We start from the raw sequence: 16,905 nt of genomic DNA, 5'->3' as shown, positions 1-16,905 counted from the left end.
CTCTATTTTGTTTATATCTTTCCTATAATTTAGTGACCAAAACTGTACACAGTACTCCAAATTTGGCCTCACCAATGCCTTGTACAATTTCATCATAACCTCCCTACTCTTGAATTCAATACTCCAATTTATGAAGGCCAACATTCCAAATGCCTTCTTCACCACACCATCTACCTGAGTATCAGCCTTGAGGGTACTATTTACCATAACTCCTAAATCCCTTTGTTGCTCTGCACTCCTCAGTTGTCTACCATTCAATGTATATGACCTATTTAAATTTGCCTTTCCAAAATGTAGCACCTCACATTTATCTGTATTAAATTCCATCAGCCATTTCTCAACCCACACCTCCAGCCTTCCTAAATCACCTTTTAATCTACGGTAATCTACCTCACTGTCCACAACACCACCAATCTTTGTATCATCCGCAAACTTGCTTATCCAATTCTCCACCCCTACATCCAGATCATAAATATATATAACAAATAATAGTGGACCCAGGACCGAACCCTGAGGAACTCCACTAGTCACCGGCCTCCAATTGGACAAACAATTTTCTACCACTACTCTCTGACACCTCCCATCCAACCACTGCTGAATCCATTTCACTACCTCTTTATTTATACCTAATGCCTCCACATTTTTTCCTAACCTCCTGTGGGGAACTTTGTCAAAAGCTTTACTAAAGTCCAAATAGACAACATCCACAGCTTTCCCTTCATCAACCTTTTTTGTAACCCCCTCGAAGAACTCAATCAGGTTTGTCAAGCATGATCTACCCCTGACAAAACCATGCTGATTACTCCCTATCAATCCCTCTACCTCCAAAAATTTGTAAATAGCATCCCTCAGAACACTTTTCATCAACTTGCCCACCACAGACGTCAGACTTACAGGCCTATAATTCCCAGGTTTGCATTTGGACCCTTTCTTAAACAGAGGAACCACATGCGCCACCCTCCAATCCTTATTGTCAAGAAATTCGGTGTTTTACGGCAAAGAGGGTGGGGGCTGGGGTGGTGAGTGGAAAGGAAATGTGTCAAACTTTATTTTGCATAGAATGTGATAGGTGGCTTTAGTAGGCTGGCAGGACTAATGATGGAAGCAGATATAATAGTAGGATCTCAGAGGGTTCTAGATAGGCACATGAAATAGAGAATGGAGGAATATCAATCAAGTGCAAACAACTGTGTTTTAGTTTGATATGGACATCATGTTTAGCATAGACACATCAGCTAACAGTCCTGTGCTATTGTATGTTTTTCAATGAAACTCTTAAAAACCAAGCTTTGAAAAGAACTTTTTAACTTCCCCATGTCTTCTGTCAACCAGCACACACCTGTTTTTCTGGAATGGGGGGGGGGGGGGTATTGATGTTGTCAGGATCTGTCCTCCTTCCACACCCTGACAATTGTGATTCCAGTATGAGCATTCAGAACCTGGAATACCAGCATTAATTGAATGGTGATTACGATACACATTCACTGGTTGATCGATCATTGCAACAGGAAGAAATTATGTCATGTTTATTCATATTTTGTCACTTATTCTGATGAACATCCTTTGTGCCATGCAGTTCACCTGAAGATTTGCTACTGCAAACAGAGATCGAATTTGGTAGACAAAAGGACTGGAGAAACTCAGCCAGGTCACGCAGCATCCATGGAAAGCGGAAGGCAGTCGCAGTTTCAGGCCTGAGCCCTTCCTGAATTAGCAGGATGCATTCAGGCTGAATTTACTCCATGCAGTGTCTAATTGGATGAATGAATGAGAATGAAACTCTTCTCTCAATTACAGTTTAGAAAACCTTACAATATACTGCAATAACTAGCCTAAGAACAACTGAGTATTTTTTATAATTTATAATTCTGGAAACGCTGAAAGGCTTGTGCAAATTATTTTGCACTTCATTCCAAGGTTAAAAAGTAATAGATATCAGTGATTGTGATCTTGCTTTGTACGCTTTCCATTATTTAAAAAAAGTCTTTTAAAAAAATATTTAAACATATTCCTCTGTAGTAGCACACGGATAAGTACAGAACAGGCCTTTCTACCCACGTGTCTGTGTCTGACATGTCAAAATCAAATAAAACTGCTGCTTACTCTTGACTGTTCCAACCGTTTTATATTCTTAGTCAACCTAGAAGCCTTTAAAACACAAATGTCATATCTGCTTCCACCAAATAAAACTATTTGCCCCGCACACCTCCCTTAAACCTTAAACATGCCCTGAGAAGATTCTGACTGTCCACCCTATTAATGCATCGAATGAATTTATACAACTCCAACATGTCACCTCTCAGCCTCCAATGCTCCAGAGAAAACAATCCATTTTAACAATTTTTTAATTTAAAAAAAATTTAGACAGATAGGATGGTAACAGGCCATTTCAGCCCATGAATCCATGCTACCCAATCTACACCCAATTAACCTACACCCCAGGTACATTTCGAACGGTGGGAGAAAACTGGAGCCCCTGGAGAAAACCCATGCAGAGACGGGGAGAACGTACAAACTTCTTACAGACAGCACAGGAATTGAACTTTGGTCCCAATCGCTAGCACTGTAAAGGCGTTGTGCTAACCTCTACGCCAACTGTGGTGCACGCTTCATTTGTAATATACAGCCGTACAAAGCGTTGAGACCACACAGAAGGATGATATCAATGAATTAGAAGGGGAGCAGAGGAGATATAGCAGAATGGCGGTGAGACTGGAGGGCTTGAGTTGCAGAGTGAAATTAGACAGACTGGGTCTTTATTGCTTGGAGTGTAGGATACAGAGGGATGACCTTGTATAAAGTGAATGCTCCCAGTCTATTTCCCAGGGTTGAAGATTCTAGAATTATAAAGTGTATGTTTAAGGTGAAGGGGGAAAGAATTGAGTGACCTCAATCTGAGGGCAGTCTGTATGCGGAATGAGGTGCCAGAATTTAAATATGGACATATAGCACGGTAACAGGCCATTTTAGCCCACGAGTCCATGCTGCCCAATTTACACCCAATTAACGTACACTCCTGGTATGTTTCAAATGGTGAGAGAAAACCGGAACCCCCGGGGAAAACTCATGCAGACACAGGGAGAACATACAAACTCCTTACAGACACTGTGGGATTCAAACCCCAGTTCCGATCGCTGGCGCTGTAAAAGCATTGCACTAACCACTACACCAACTGCACTGTCCCATCTCTCCCCATAATTGTTCAATCTCTCCCCATAACTCAACCTCTAAACCAGGCAACAACCTGGTTAACATCACGTCAAATCTTTTAAAACTAAACTGGAATAATTATAAAGTACACATTTGACATTTTGGAACAAGGCTTGAATTTAAAGCTTTATGGGGACAGATAACAGCACTGATCACTAGAGTCTATCACCTATTGCCTCTTTAATCAAATATCAGAGCACAGAGTGATATTTTTATCAATTTATTAGATAGAAATTGGTGGCCAGTATAATATATGAAACAAGATGAGGTGATTATCAGGGAGAGTTACAATGTAGCATTGTTTCTTGCAGGGCTCTGCATTATCACTTGCTTGCACCATGCATGTTGTACCTGATAAGGTACAATTTGTGCTTGGGTTCATTCTGTAAATACAGAAGGGGCAGGCATTATCTCTGAATACAGATTGTCTCGAGAAATTAATACACATTGAGGAAGAGGTCTAAAGATGTCAACACAGAGTGATCAGTGAAAGAGTTGTTCACATTTTCAGGTAAACATAATGCATTTCTCATGTGAATATTAAGCATATTCAGTTGGTGGATGGTAAGGGCTGGAAGAATGGATTTATCTTCATTTAAAAATGAAGGCCAAATTAAATATATTTATAATAATCTCAATTAGCCGCAAAGCAAGAGAATGTTTTTTCGCAAATAGTCAGATCGTAAAAGTTGTCATGTTCCCCAAACTAATTATATGTTATTTGATTTCATATCCTTTCTGTCTTACTATTTGGATCTTATTTTATCTGAGCAATGATCTCATGCTCTGCCTTAGTGAATTGAATTTTGCTACCTGGAAAATCTGTTCACCACCTACTCCATTATCATTCTGTCAGGCATTCTACCAATCTCTTGTTCTTCCAATTCCATGTCGAGAATTGCTGGTAAGCAGAGAAATCCACCTCGTCTTTAATTCAGCATTTCTGCATTTCTAGGGGACTAGTTACAAGAATCTGAAATGATCTAATTTTTAATTACCCTGTTGCATTGAGAGTGACTGCACTGCATTGCACTTCCCAGTATGTTAGATGACACCATTTAAGCTCTGGGCTATTCCTGGTCGATGCAAATGATCTCATCATACTTTTGGGTGGGGGGGTGGAATTTCTGAACTTCAACATTAACAAGACACGTCTGCCCATGTACTGTGCATTTGGAATCAACTTTAAGCTGCAAAATTAATTTTGCATTCCTCACAACTAAATTGAATTTTTTTTTAAATCATAAAAAAATTGGGTTCTTTTCTGACATGCACAAACATATAAGCCTGTCTCCAGGAAGCAGTACGTCACAAATTAATGTTGCTCCATGCACTACATGTCCATTAATTTGGTCCCCAGTGATTAATTAACAAGCATTGCACATTCAAGTTTGCAAACAATACTACAATTTAAATCATTGAGTAAAAATGAAAACATGATTGGAAAAAACTTAACTGAATAGCTAAGAAAAAAATGACAATGCATGTAACAAAACAGCTGAATGATTTTTCATTTTAGACCTATAAATGCCTTTGGCAAGTAGAGCATTATTTCCCATTCTCAATTGCCCATGAAATATTAACATTGAGATTTTTCAGTGACCTTGTCACTTCATTCTTTCCATGGTGAGGTTACGAATAATCAGCGCCGTAAAATTTTTTAAAAAGATGAGAAGAGGTGATTTTATTTTATTTTAACAATTATACAAATAGCAGTCTTCAATTTAACGACATTTAGTCACAACACATTCATGTCAGAAGTTACACAAACGTGGACTCACAGGTTACATTCAGAGATTGCGAAGAAGCTATACACATGAAACAAATGCCGTTTATGAAGTTTAAATTTTGCTTTTTAAAATTTTTTTGACACAAAATGTTATCTTGAACCTGACAGCAAATCATAAAATCATGGTGGACAGTCAGAAAGTATATTCCCAGGATGAAGGCTTCGCACACTAGAGCAGCCATTCTCAACAGAGGCTGCAGGGCCCCCCCTGGGGGCTACAGCACATTTAAGGAGGGCCACTGACTGAAAGCATAAAAAATACATGTACTTTTTATGTCGTCGGTAGGAGAGAAGTACAGACGAAATTGGTTTAAAGGGAAGGGAGCCAATAAACTTTGAGAAGAATACTAAGGGGGCCAGAGTCAAAAGACAATGAGAATGCCTGTACAAGAGGGCATGTGGGGGGAAGGAAGCTTAAGCGAGATATGTGAGACTTCTTTCACAGACACTGGCGAGTGCCTGGAACAGGCTGCTGGGAATCTTAGTGGATTCAAAAAGCTTAGATGACTAAAGGGAATGCAGGAACATCTATAAAGTGCAAGCAGCAAAGTTTTGGTTTGATTGGGACATCATGGGCTAAAGGGCCTGTTGCTTTATGTTTCATTTCTATATTTAACTCAATTACTATTTTTTAAAACAATGGCACAAAAAGGATATGGATTTCCTCTCACATTCTAGTTTTCAAAATGTATTCAATATCAAACTAAATGACAAGATGTTATAATGTTAGAATTTGCATTTTTCAAATATCAAGGTAACCTTTAAACTTGGACGACAAACAGTATCGTGTGTGTCGTCATCTACGTGCAGCTGAGTTTACAGCTACAGTATGTCACAGCAGGACGCGATATCAATTTAGGGATATTGGGACTAATTCTGCAGAAGGTAGAACCTCTACCTTTTGGGAGGTTGCACTTTACGTGGGCAAGGAAGAACATTCTTGAAGGCAGTATGGCAAGGGTTGCAGGGATGACTGAAACTAACTTGGTAGAAGGATGGGAAGGTGAGCACATATTTCGAACCATAGGACACTAAAGCTGAAGAAAACAGGCCATTTGGCCTTTCTAATCTGTGCCAAAAACATCATACCTTTAGTCCAGTGGTTCTCAACCTTTTTCTTTCCACTCACATACCACTTTAAGTCATCCCTATGTCATCGGTGCACTGTAATTAGTAAGGAATTCCTTAAGGTGGGATGTGGGTGGGAAGGAAAGGTTGAGAATCACTGCTCCAGACCCAATTGTTGCTGAAATATTTTGCTTGAGAAAAATTGTCATTGGCCCACTTCCTTTGGAGTTGTGAAACTGTGCACATAACAAGTCAATTAGGTACGATTAAAACTGTTTTTCAAACTTTTTCTTTCCAGCCACATACCACCTTAAGCAATCACAGAGCACATATACCATAGAGAATACTTAAAGTGGTATGTTAGTGGAAAGAAAAAGGTTGAGAACCACTGGTGAAATCAATTGAAAATACAGTTAGACATGTGAAGGCCAGCTAACTAAGCTGTTACGAAGGAGCAGGAATACCATGTTTTTCAGATAAGATAGAGGAGGAAAAAGAAGTGGGAGTGGCATTATTAGTTAAAAATCGCAGATGTGAGATATGTTAAAATGATCATCAAATTAGGTGATAACACTTGCCAAACAAAAAGATACTACTGCATTGTTGGAAAAGTTCTGTAAAATTGAAGAGCTGATTTCTGAGCAAGCTTCTGACAATTACAAAATAACCAGGACAGTAAGAGAGCATAAAGTGTAGAACAATACAGCACACTACAGGCCCTTCGGCCCTCGATGATATGCTGACCTAAATATTCCTACCAAATTTTTAAAAAAACTAAAGCCTTCCAACCTTGTCAGCCTCCATTTTGCTTCCATCCATGTGCCTGTCCTATAGTCTCTTAAATATTCAAAATGTTTCAGCCCTCACCACCACTCCCCCCCTCCCTTCAAGGCATTCCAGGCACCCACAACTCCTTGTGTACAAAAATGTTACTCTTGATGACTCCCCTAAGCTTTCCTCCCTTCACTTTGTACAGACGTCCTCCAGTGTTTGCTACTCCCACCCTGGGAAAAAGGTGCTGGCTCTCTACCTGTCTGCCTTCAGAATCTTGTCGACCTCTATTAAGTCACCTCTTAACTTTCCATGCTCCAAAGAGAAAAGCCAGAGATTGACTAACCTTGATTCATAAGACATATGAATCAAAATGAATCACGTAGTTTTGTCTCCACACACTATAATCGTGCGCATTTGTCTGAAACACCATAGGAAGGGGGAAGTTTTATGGCATGGCGGACGGAGGAGGTCCATGGCCTGCTCCCACCCCTACTGAGTAAATTCTCGAACAGCAGTGTGTGCCCCACTGTGGTTACCCTAATATCTGAACCCCCCCCCCCAACCCCCGCGATTAGATCTCTTCTGATGCTGACTCAGCCAAAGACGCCGCCTCACTTTGACATTCCATGCACTATTTTTATTTATTTTTGTAAAATGTTTGCACTGTGATGCTGGTGCAAAACAATGAATTTCATGATTTGTTCATGTCAATACATTCTGATTCACTCTCTCCTTAACTTCCACATCCTTCCTATAATGAGAACTGAACGCAATATTCTAAGTGTGGTCTCATCAGGTTTGTAGAGTTGCAACCTGATCTCTGGACACTTGAACTCAATCCCCCAAGGAATGAAGCCTAGCCCAGCATCCCATAGGCCTTTGATCCTAGCAACCTGCGTGGCAACTGTACCCGACTGCTACAAAGAAACACACACACACACACACACACACACACACACACACACACACACACACACACACACACACACACACACACACACACACACACACACAGTGTTGCAGGTTAAACTCACTCTTTTATTAGGGTTGGTAAGGCTGCTTTTATACTGTTCAAGTTCCCGCTGTTTTAATAACAATAGCGGGCGGGAACATTCATGCATATGAATGCCCTTCTTCCCCAGCCAGTTTCTGCTGAGTTAGCTGGGCAGCTTGACCAATGCCATTTTAAGGCTGTTGGTCTGATGCTGCCCCAGCTTCTAACCCCCGCCGGTTCGTTGTCCCAGGAGTCGCTTTAGCGATCTCTGTCCGCATCTGCTGCTGCTCAATGTGCCGGCCTGATCTCCACAATTGCGAGCCGCCACATGACCCCACTCCCCCCACCAAACTGACGTTACAGTCTATAGTGTCTGTAGGTATAGTCCCCAAAGTCTTTTGTGGTCTGCCTCTGCGTCAGGGTGTTGGTGTCTCCACGAGTTCTGCTGCATCTGTGTGGGCAGGCTTGAGTCTATCTGTAATGAAGACCTTTGGTTTACCACTGATGTCCATATCAAAGGTGGCTCCGTTGTTCCAGATTACTTGAAAGGGACCTTCGTATGGCTTCTGCAGTGGTGAACGGTGGGGTCCTCTGCATACAAACATGAACTCACAGTCCTTGAGTTCTTTTGGGATGTTGGACTTGGCTTGTCCATGTCTGGAGGGTAGGATTGGAGCCAGGTTACCAATCTTTTCACGCAGCCTGTCCAGGAAGGTGGTCGTCTCCTCCTGCTGAGTTCTGGCCTGTGGAACAAAATCCCCGAAAACCTTGAGTGGGTTGCCTTAGACGAGTTCAGCAGAGGATGCGTGGAGGACTTCTTTTAGCGCTGTTTGAATGCCCAGTAGTGCCCATGGTAGCTCGTCCACCCAGTTAGGGCTCTTGAGTCCGGTCTTGAGATGCCTGTGGAAACGCTCCACCATGCCATTGGCTTACGGATGGTATGCCATCGTATAGCATAGCTGAGAACCCCACAGGATGACAATATCGGTCCATAAACTGGAGGTGAACTGTGCGCCTTGGTCAGAAGTGATGTGCTGGGGCAGTCTTAATCTTGCAATCCAGGGCAAGAGGAGTGCTTTGACACAGGACCTAGTGGATGTGTCGGCCAGGGGAATTGCTTCTGGCCACCAGGTGAAGTGGTTGACCACTGTGAACAGGTAGCAGAAACCCTAAGAAACTGGCAAGGGTCCCACTATGTCCACGTGAATGTGGTAAAACCTGCGTTCCGTTGGCTCGAAAAGCTGTGGGGGGACCTTGGTGTGTCGCTGCACTTTGGCTGTTTAGCACTCCGTACACGCCGTGGCCCACCCCCGGACTTGTTTCTGCAATCCATGCCACACGTAATTGCTGACAACCAGCCGGACCGTAGTCCTGATGGATGGGTGTGCCAGCCCATGGATGGAGTCAAAAACTTGTGGCCTCCATGCCATTGGGACAATAGGTCGAACCTGCCCGGTGGCCACGTCGCATAGGAGGGTGGTAGTAACTGTGCTGACTGGAACGTCCTGAAGCCGAAGGCCTGTGACAGTGGTCCTGTACTGCGGGATCTCGACGTCCTGCTGCTGTGCCTCTGCCAGTGCTGTGGTCCAGACTGTTGACCAGGGAGTGGATGCTGTGTCTTGACAAGGTGTCTGCGACCACATTGACTTTGCCCGAGATGTATTTGACATCATTGGTGTACTCCGAGATGCAAGACAAGTGTCTCTGTTGGCGAGCTGACCAGGGATCGGAGATTTTAGCCAGGGTGAAATCTAGTGGTTTGTGGTCCGTGAAAGCCCTTCCCTCAAGAAAGTACTGGAAGTGGTGGATGGCTAAGTATAGCACCAGCAGCTCTCTATCGAAACCACTGTACTTTAGTTCAGGGGGCCGCAGGTGTTTGGTGAAGAAAGGTAGTGGGTATCAACTTCCTTCTATCTGCTGCTCCAAGGCTCCATAAATCGTTGTTCCTGAGGCATCGACTATGATGGCCGTGGGTGCATCTGGTCTGGGGTGGGTCAGGAGTGCAGCTTTGGCCAGGGCTTCTTTGGTTTCCACAAACGCACGTGCGGATTCATCGTCCCAGGTCAGGTCCTTCTCCTTGGCGGACATCAGGATGAACAGAGGGCGCATCACTCGGGGAGCTGCTGGGATAAACCTGCGATAAAAGTTTATCATCCCCACAAACTCCTGCAGACCTTTGGTTGTACTGGGCTTTGGGAAGCTGCGGATGGCCTCTCCCTTGTCAGTCAGTGGTGTGGCCCCGTCCTTTGTAATCCTGTGGCCCAGGAAGTCGATGGTGTTCAGGCCAAACTGGCATTTGGTCAGGTTATTGGTGAGGCTCAACTCCTGCAAACAACTCCAGAGATTTCAGAGGTGCTGAAGGTGTTCCTGTCAGGTTCTACTTGTCATGAGGATATCATCAAGGTGGACGAAAGTGCCGTCCAGGTCTTGGTCAATTGCGTCCATCAGTCTCTGGAATGTCTGTGCTGCATTTTTGAGCCTGAATGGCAGGAACTCGAGCAGCTCAAATGGAGTGATGATGGCCGTCTTAGGGATGTCATCAGGGTGCACCGCGATCTGGTAATATCCTCGCACGAGGTCCACTTTTGAGAATGTTGTTGCCCTGTGCAGGTTTGCTGCAAAATCCTAGGTGTGTGGCCTGGGGTAACGGTCCAGGGTGGTGGCTTCATTGAGCCAGCGATAGTCGCCATATGGTCTCCAGCTCTGAGTTGCTTTAGGCACTACGTGTAGAGTCAAAGCCATGGGCTGTCTGACCATCAAACAACACCCAATTTATCAAGCTTGTGGAACTTCTCCTTGGCCAGTCAGAGCTTCTCCAGGGGAAGTCATCTTGCCCTTGCATGGAGAGGTGGGCCTTTGGTCAGGATGCGATGTCTGACACCGTGTCAAGGCATCTCTGCTGTGAACTGAAGGGAAAGGATTGCTGGGAATCCTGCTAGCACCTTGGAGAACTCATCCTCCGAGCTGTGGACGGAGTCCAGGTGCATTGCCGGAAACCTCGCGCCCCTCAGTGCTGGTCTGGTAGGTCTCGGTGTGGACGAGTCGCTTATCCTTAAGGTCCACTAAGAGGCTGTGGGCTCGCAGGAAACCCGCTCCAAGTAGTGGTTGTTCAACTGCAGCCAGCGTGAACTCCCACAAGAAGTGACTGCCCCGAAACTGCAGCTCGGCCCTACGAGTGCCATAGGTCTTAATACTGCAGTTGTTGACACCCCTCAATGTGGGCCCCGCTAGCCTGCGCCTAGTATCCAATCCTGTTGGAGGTATCACGCTGACCTCTGTTCCTGTATCCACCAGAAAGTGTCTGCCGGCCAGGCAGTCCAAGACATACAGGAGGCTCTCTTGGTGGCCAGTCGTCATGGCCATCAGCGATGGCTGACTTTGTTGTTTCCCTGGAACTCGCAGGGGAACCAGCATCGGAGGGCCTCAGTGCCCCATCTCCAGTGGTAGAAGCACCATCTGTCACTGGACTTGCTCCTGCCTCGCATCTGCTGTTCCTTCCTTGGGACTGCTCTGGTCTGATTGCGGGACTTCTTTGCGAGCCCCACGGTAGCCGAACACTTCTGTTTCTGTTTCAACAGAATGTCTGCCTGGGCTATTGGAGAAAACGGCATCCGCCAGGAGCAACTGGATATCTTCAGGCATCTGATCCAGGAACGCTTGCTCGAACATGATGCCGGGCTGCTCATCTCCCAGGGGGCCAACTTCTCGTTGGTGAGTGCTGACGGGGATCTGTCTCCAAGCCCATCCAGGTGGAGCAAACATGCTCCTTGCACTCGCCGCGTGATTCCGAACGTCTCGGTTAATAGATTTTTTGAAGACAGTGTAAGTGCCTTCCGATGATGGCCTTTTGGATAAAGTTGGCCACTCTGTCTCCAGTCTGCGGATCCAGGGCGCTGACCACATGATAGTACTGGATGGTCTCTGCTGTGATGCCATGGATCTGGAACTAAGCCTCTGCCTGGTTGAACTGTCCAGAAGTTCAGGAGCTTCAGACCAACTGTGCTGACTACTGCTTCGTTCTCCATCGCTAGGCTTAGATTTCTTCTAAACTGTCAGGGTCACTAATTGTAGCCAACTGCTACAAAGAAAAGCACACACACACACACACACACACACACACACACACACACACACACACACACACACACACACACACACACACACACACACACACACACACACACACACACACACAGTGTGGCAGGTTAAGCTCACTCCTTTATTAGGGCTGGAAAGGCTGCGTTTATACTGTTCAAGTTCCCGCCGTTTTTTCTGATTGACTGAGTCATCCATATGAATAACAATAATGGGCGGGAATGACCATGCATATGAATGTCCTTCTTCCCCAGCCTGTTTCTGCTGAATTAGCTGGGCAGCTTGACCAACTCCATTTTAGGGTTGTTGGTCTGATGCTGCCCCAGCTTCTACCCCGCCGGTTCATGGTCCTGGAAGTCGTTTTAGCAGTCTCGTGATGTGCTGGCCTGATCTCTGCAATTGCGGGCCTCCACCCAACTTAGGGAGATGTATGGATTTGGACCCCAAGATCCTTCTGTTCTACCAGACTAAGTATCTTTCCATTAACCCTATATTTATCATTCAGATTTGACATTCCAAAATGCATCACCTCACATTTATTCAGATTGAACTCCATCTGCCACTTCTCCTCCCAACTCAGCCTCCTGATTATATCCTTTTGTAAGCTATGACAACCTTCAACACAATCCATAATTCTCCTAACCTTCGTATCATCTGCAAATTACTGACCCACCCTTCTGCTTCTTCATCTCGGTCATTCATAAAAGTCACAGAGCAAAAATTCCAAAACAGATCCCAGTGGCACTCCACTCGTTACCAACTTCCAAGCAGAATACATTCTGTCCACTATTACTCCCTGCTTTCTACAGGCAAGCCAATTCAGAATCCACACATGGATCCCATACCTCATGACTTTCTGAATGAGTTTCTCATGGGGGACCTTGTCAAATGCCTTACTAAAAGCCATATTTGTCACATTTACTGCCCTACTTTCATCAATTTCGCTTGTTACCTCCTCAAAAAACTAAATTAGGCTGGTGAGGCACGACCTTCCCCTCACAAAGCCATTCTGACTGTCCCTGAGCAGACTGTAATTCTCCAAATGCTCAGAAATCCTGGTCATTACATAATAAAGTATTGCATAAAATTGCCATTTGTAAGGTAAAACATCATGAGATGGGAATGTGTAGGGAGTTACCCTGTACAGGGCAGTAACAAGAAGGGGAGGTGTCCTTGTACTCCTGTTAGGTAAAACATCATGAGATGGGAATGTACAGGGCTGTAACAAGATATGAATGCATCCTTGTACTTACAAGATAAGAGAGACATTGATGGATTGAGAGGCAGGAAGCTAGCAGGGAAAGGATAGCAACAGTTTTAGTCATTGGACAAGTAATGATATGATGATGTTCTAAGCACATATCCAAGGGTATAAAAAATCACCATTTTGCTGATAACGGCAGAATGCATTCTCCGACTAACATGTTTAGTCGCAAGTGTTACAATCCGGTAATAAAGAACAAAGAACCCTGATTTCGACTCAGCCTGGTGTTTGTCTCACTCATTCATGAACAAAGCAGACCTAACACATTGCATAGCAAACTCTGGATTTAATTTTTGGAGCAGTCAATTGGCCCAGCATCTTCTTCACAGCTTCACAACACCAGGTTCAATCCCTTTTTGCACTTCTATGGGGTATCTTTGTGTTCTCCTTGTAAACACATGGCTTTCCTCTGAGTGCTTCAGTTTCTTTCTACATACAAAAATGCTCAGGTTGGTCAGTTACTTAGCTATTGAAAGTCATTCCAAGCATTTAGACGAGTGTAGATTTTTGAGGGGAACGGATGTGAACATGGGAAGGATAAAATGGAACCAATGTAGGTGTTACGTACTAAACCAGCAGCAATGTGAATTCACCACAGACAATGGTATTTTCAAAACAATAATTTTTATTAATAACTATTAATAATATTGTGTGTAAAAACCCAAACCATTGTAGTTCAGGTATAATTCTGAAGAGATGACTAAACTTCAGTCACAGAATCGTTTAGTGTTGAAACTCAGTCTTTTCTGCTGTTCTAAAGCAAATATAGAGTAAATGTAAGACATCAGACTTCTCAAAACTCAAATTTTCTGTAGAATGGTTTTCAGAGAATTGTTTTTTCATATGAATGATCTTCCACAAATCCCCTCTTTTGCATGGAGATTTTGGAATCTGTATTTCACATGACAATTTCACAAACACAAGTAAATGAAGTGTCCATGTAGAAAAGCGCACAGTTGAAATGCCCTCTTTTCAAAGAGACAATGAAGTGGTTTTCTTCATTGCCACTGATTTTGTGGATCTCTCATGCTAAGGAAAAAACCATAACAGGTCCTTCTATTGAGAAGATCTCTGTAATTCTGCCCAGATGTCGCCTGGTGCAATATTCAAATACAGCTTCTAGATGTGTCTTTTATCATGTGATTTCTATCTTTGACATTATATGCCTTCTTCAAAAGTATGAATCACGATTCCAGGACTCCAGCCTGTCTGCGCAGGTCACTGAAGCAAGAACTTGCTTATTTGAACAGATGCCATCTCTCAGCACACTCTTGTTTCAGCAACTGAATGAAGCATTCAATTCTAATTTTTATTTTCCAGATGTTTCGACTCCGAAAATGGGTTTCCATCTGTCCACCCAAAAACTAACTTTACTAAGAACTATATATTTTTAAACTAAAGATTAAGAACACATTTCCATCACAATAGGATTATTGCTTGATGATTGGCATGGAGTCACAGGACTTAAATATGATTTTCCAGACTGCATGATATCTAATGCCTCTATTAAAATGTTTTTCATTGTTTTGCAGCTATTCCACCCCCCTCCCCCCACCCCGGACTCTGCTCAAAGTTTATGGGTGCCCTTCCCTGAGAAGCAGTCAGGTTTTTGTTTCTTCTGTACTTCTCTCCTGACTACATTAAAAAAAACATTTAAAATTACTTGTTGCGTGATGTGAAGAGATAACAAGGGGTTGACTTAAAAAGGCCTCTGTTGAGAATGGGTGCTGTATTACATAAAACTGGGAAAAGGTGGAAGGAGCATCACTGGCAGAGTGCAACAGTCATCAGAATTCAATGATGCTCAGCTCGGTTACAGAAATAATCAAAGGTTAAATAGGAATGAAGAGTTCCTACATTGGGCAAAGGGCAAGCTTCCTTGACTGAGCAATTATTTAGTAAATAGGCACTGGAAACAGTTACTTTAAGGTAAATAAAGCCATTGAAATATGAGATTTAAAGAGTCTGGATAAACCGTTTCTATGAAAAAAAATCTTGACTAAATCCAGAGACACAGATGAAAAAATGCAAGACCAAGCAAAAAAGTGGAAGTGCAACAAAAAGCCGAATACCCAAGGAAGCGCTGCAATGTGGACACTAAATTAAAAGGGTCATCAGGGGAAACAAAGAAACAGCTGTAGCGGCCCACTAACCCGGAGCCCAGTACACTACAAAGACAACGAACTCAGCGACTGCACAGACCCCGCGGGGGCCAACAACCTTGGTCCCATCTGCACAGTGGGAAACAATGAGCCATGACAGGAACACCGACCAGAGGCCAGCGCTGCTCCGATGTCACTCCTGTCGTCAGTGGTGGGGAGAGAATATAAGCAGAGCTGCCAGTGCAATAAACCAGTCTTCAGCTACTTGGGTGCGTGTCATTCATTCCACACTGCGCGGTAGCGCGCACGCTACACAGTATAAAATATTCAAGTAAAATCACAGAAAATGTAAAGATATTTTATGGGTAAACTGAGATTAAAATAACTGAGAGATTTTAATTTTTTTAGAGATACAGCATTGTAACAGGTACTTCTAGCCCATGAGCACACTCTACCCAAATACATTTTTTGATAATGGGAGAAAACTGGAGTAACCGTAGGAAACCCGCACAGTCACAGGGAGGACATAAAAACTCCTTCCAGACAGCGCCCAATCTGAAGCCCCATCACTGACGCTGTAATGATGTTGCGCTAACTGTGACATTAACTGTACCGTCCTGCTAAGTAACCAAAAATGGTTGCCTTGTAGAGAGGCAGAGAATATGGATAGCATGCTTACTTGGACCTGTCTTCACAAAAGGATGGTGACTTCATACAGAGCAAGAAATATTAGATGGGATAAACATAATAAAAGTGCAGGTATTAGGATTTAGTATCTTTGGAAGTAGCTAAATTGCCAATCCAAGATGAAATATTAAAAAAACCAAAGGATGGTGTAGAAGCTCTGAGATTTAGAGAACTGTCAAAGTTGTTCCATGGCTTAAAAGAGAGGGATAAATCAAGTAATAATAGGCCTGATAGGTAAACTCTGATCATGGACAAATTAGTGGAATCCGTTCCAAGCCGCAGTATTCATTTAAGCCGCTTTCAGGTGCATTCTCCACCAAGAATGCGCCTGCAGAAGCGGATTCAGACATGTTGAATGGTTGTTCAGGTGGCAGCGCTGAAAGCGCAGTGCTGGCGACCTGAAAGGGATAGCTGCATGGGAGGCACCTCAGAGCACACTCTGGCTCCTGTCCCTTTGGGGATGTCAGTGTTGGGGATGTCAGTGTTGGGGATGTCAGTGTTGGGGATGTCAGTGTTGGGGATGTCAGTGTTGGGGATGTCAGTGTTGGGGATGTCAGTGTTGGGGATGTCAGTGTTGGGGATGTCAGTGTTGGGGATGTCAGTGTTGGGGATGTCAGTGTTGGGGATGTCAGTGTTGGGGATGTCAGTGTTGGGGATGTCAGTGTTGGGGATGTCAGTGTTGGGGATGTCAGTGTTGGGGATGTCAGTGTTGGGGATGTCAGTGTTGGGGATGTCAGTGTTGGGGATGTCAGTGTTGGGGATGTCAGTGTTGGGGATGTCAGTGTTGGGGATGTCAGTGTTGGGGATGTCAGTGTTGGGGCACCCAGCGCGGGCTGTCCCACACTGATCCCACTGCTCTGTGCTCTCCCACAGCCCTGTATTATTCCCCACACTGTTCCCACTGGCCTATTCTCTCCCCACG

The 16,905-nt window shown here is 44.0% G+C and overlaps 1 long non-coding RNA gene across 2 annotated transcripts in view; it reads right to left on the bottom strand.

Annotated features, from left to right (window-relative positions):
• Window positions 1-1,499: 1,499 nt before the first annotated feature.
• The window catches only part of LOC138756386 (uncharacterized), a 77,795-nt gene continuing 62,389 nt past the window's right edge, over window positions 1,500-16,905 (bottom strand). For both annotated transcript variants that reach the window (XR_011353038.1, XR_011353037.1), the window contains one exon: window positions 1,500-1,751. This is a non-coding gene — a long non-coding RNA (uncharacterized lncRNA). The remainder of the gene's footprint in view (window positions 1,752-16,905) is intronic.

This window comes from Narcine bancroftii, chromosome 3 (genome assembly GCF_036971445.1).
Source record: "Narcine bancroftii isolate sNarBan1 chromosome 3, sNarBan1.hap1, whole genome shotgun sequence".
Lineage (NCBI taxonomy): Eukaryota > Metazoa > Chordata > Chondrichthyes > Torpediniformes > Narcinidae > Narcine > Narcine bancroftii.
Note: the sequence above shows the minus strand (reverse complement) of the source record. Positions and strands in the feature narration are given on the sequence as shown.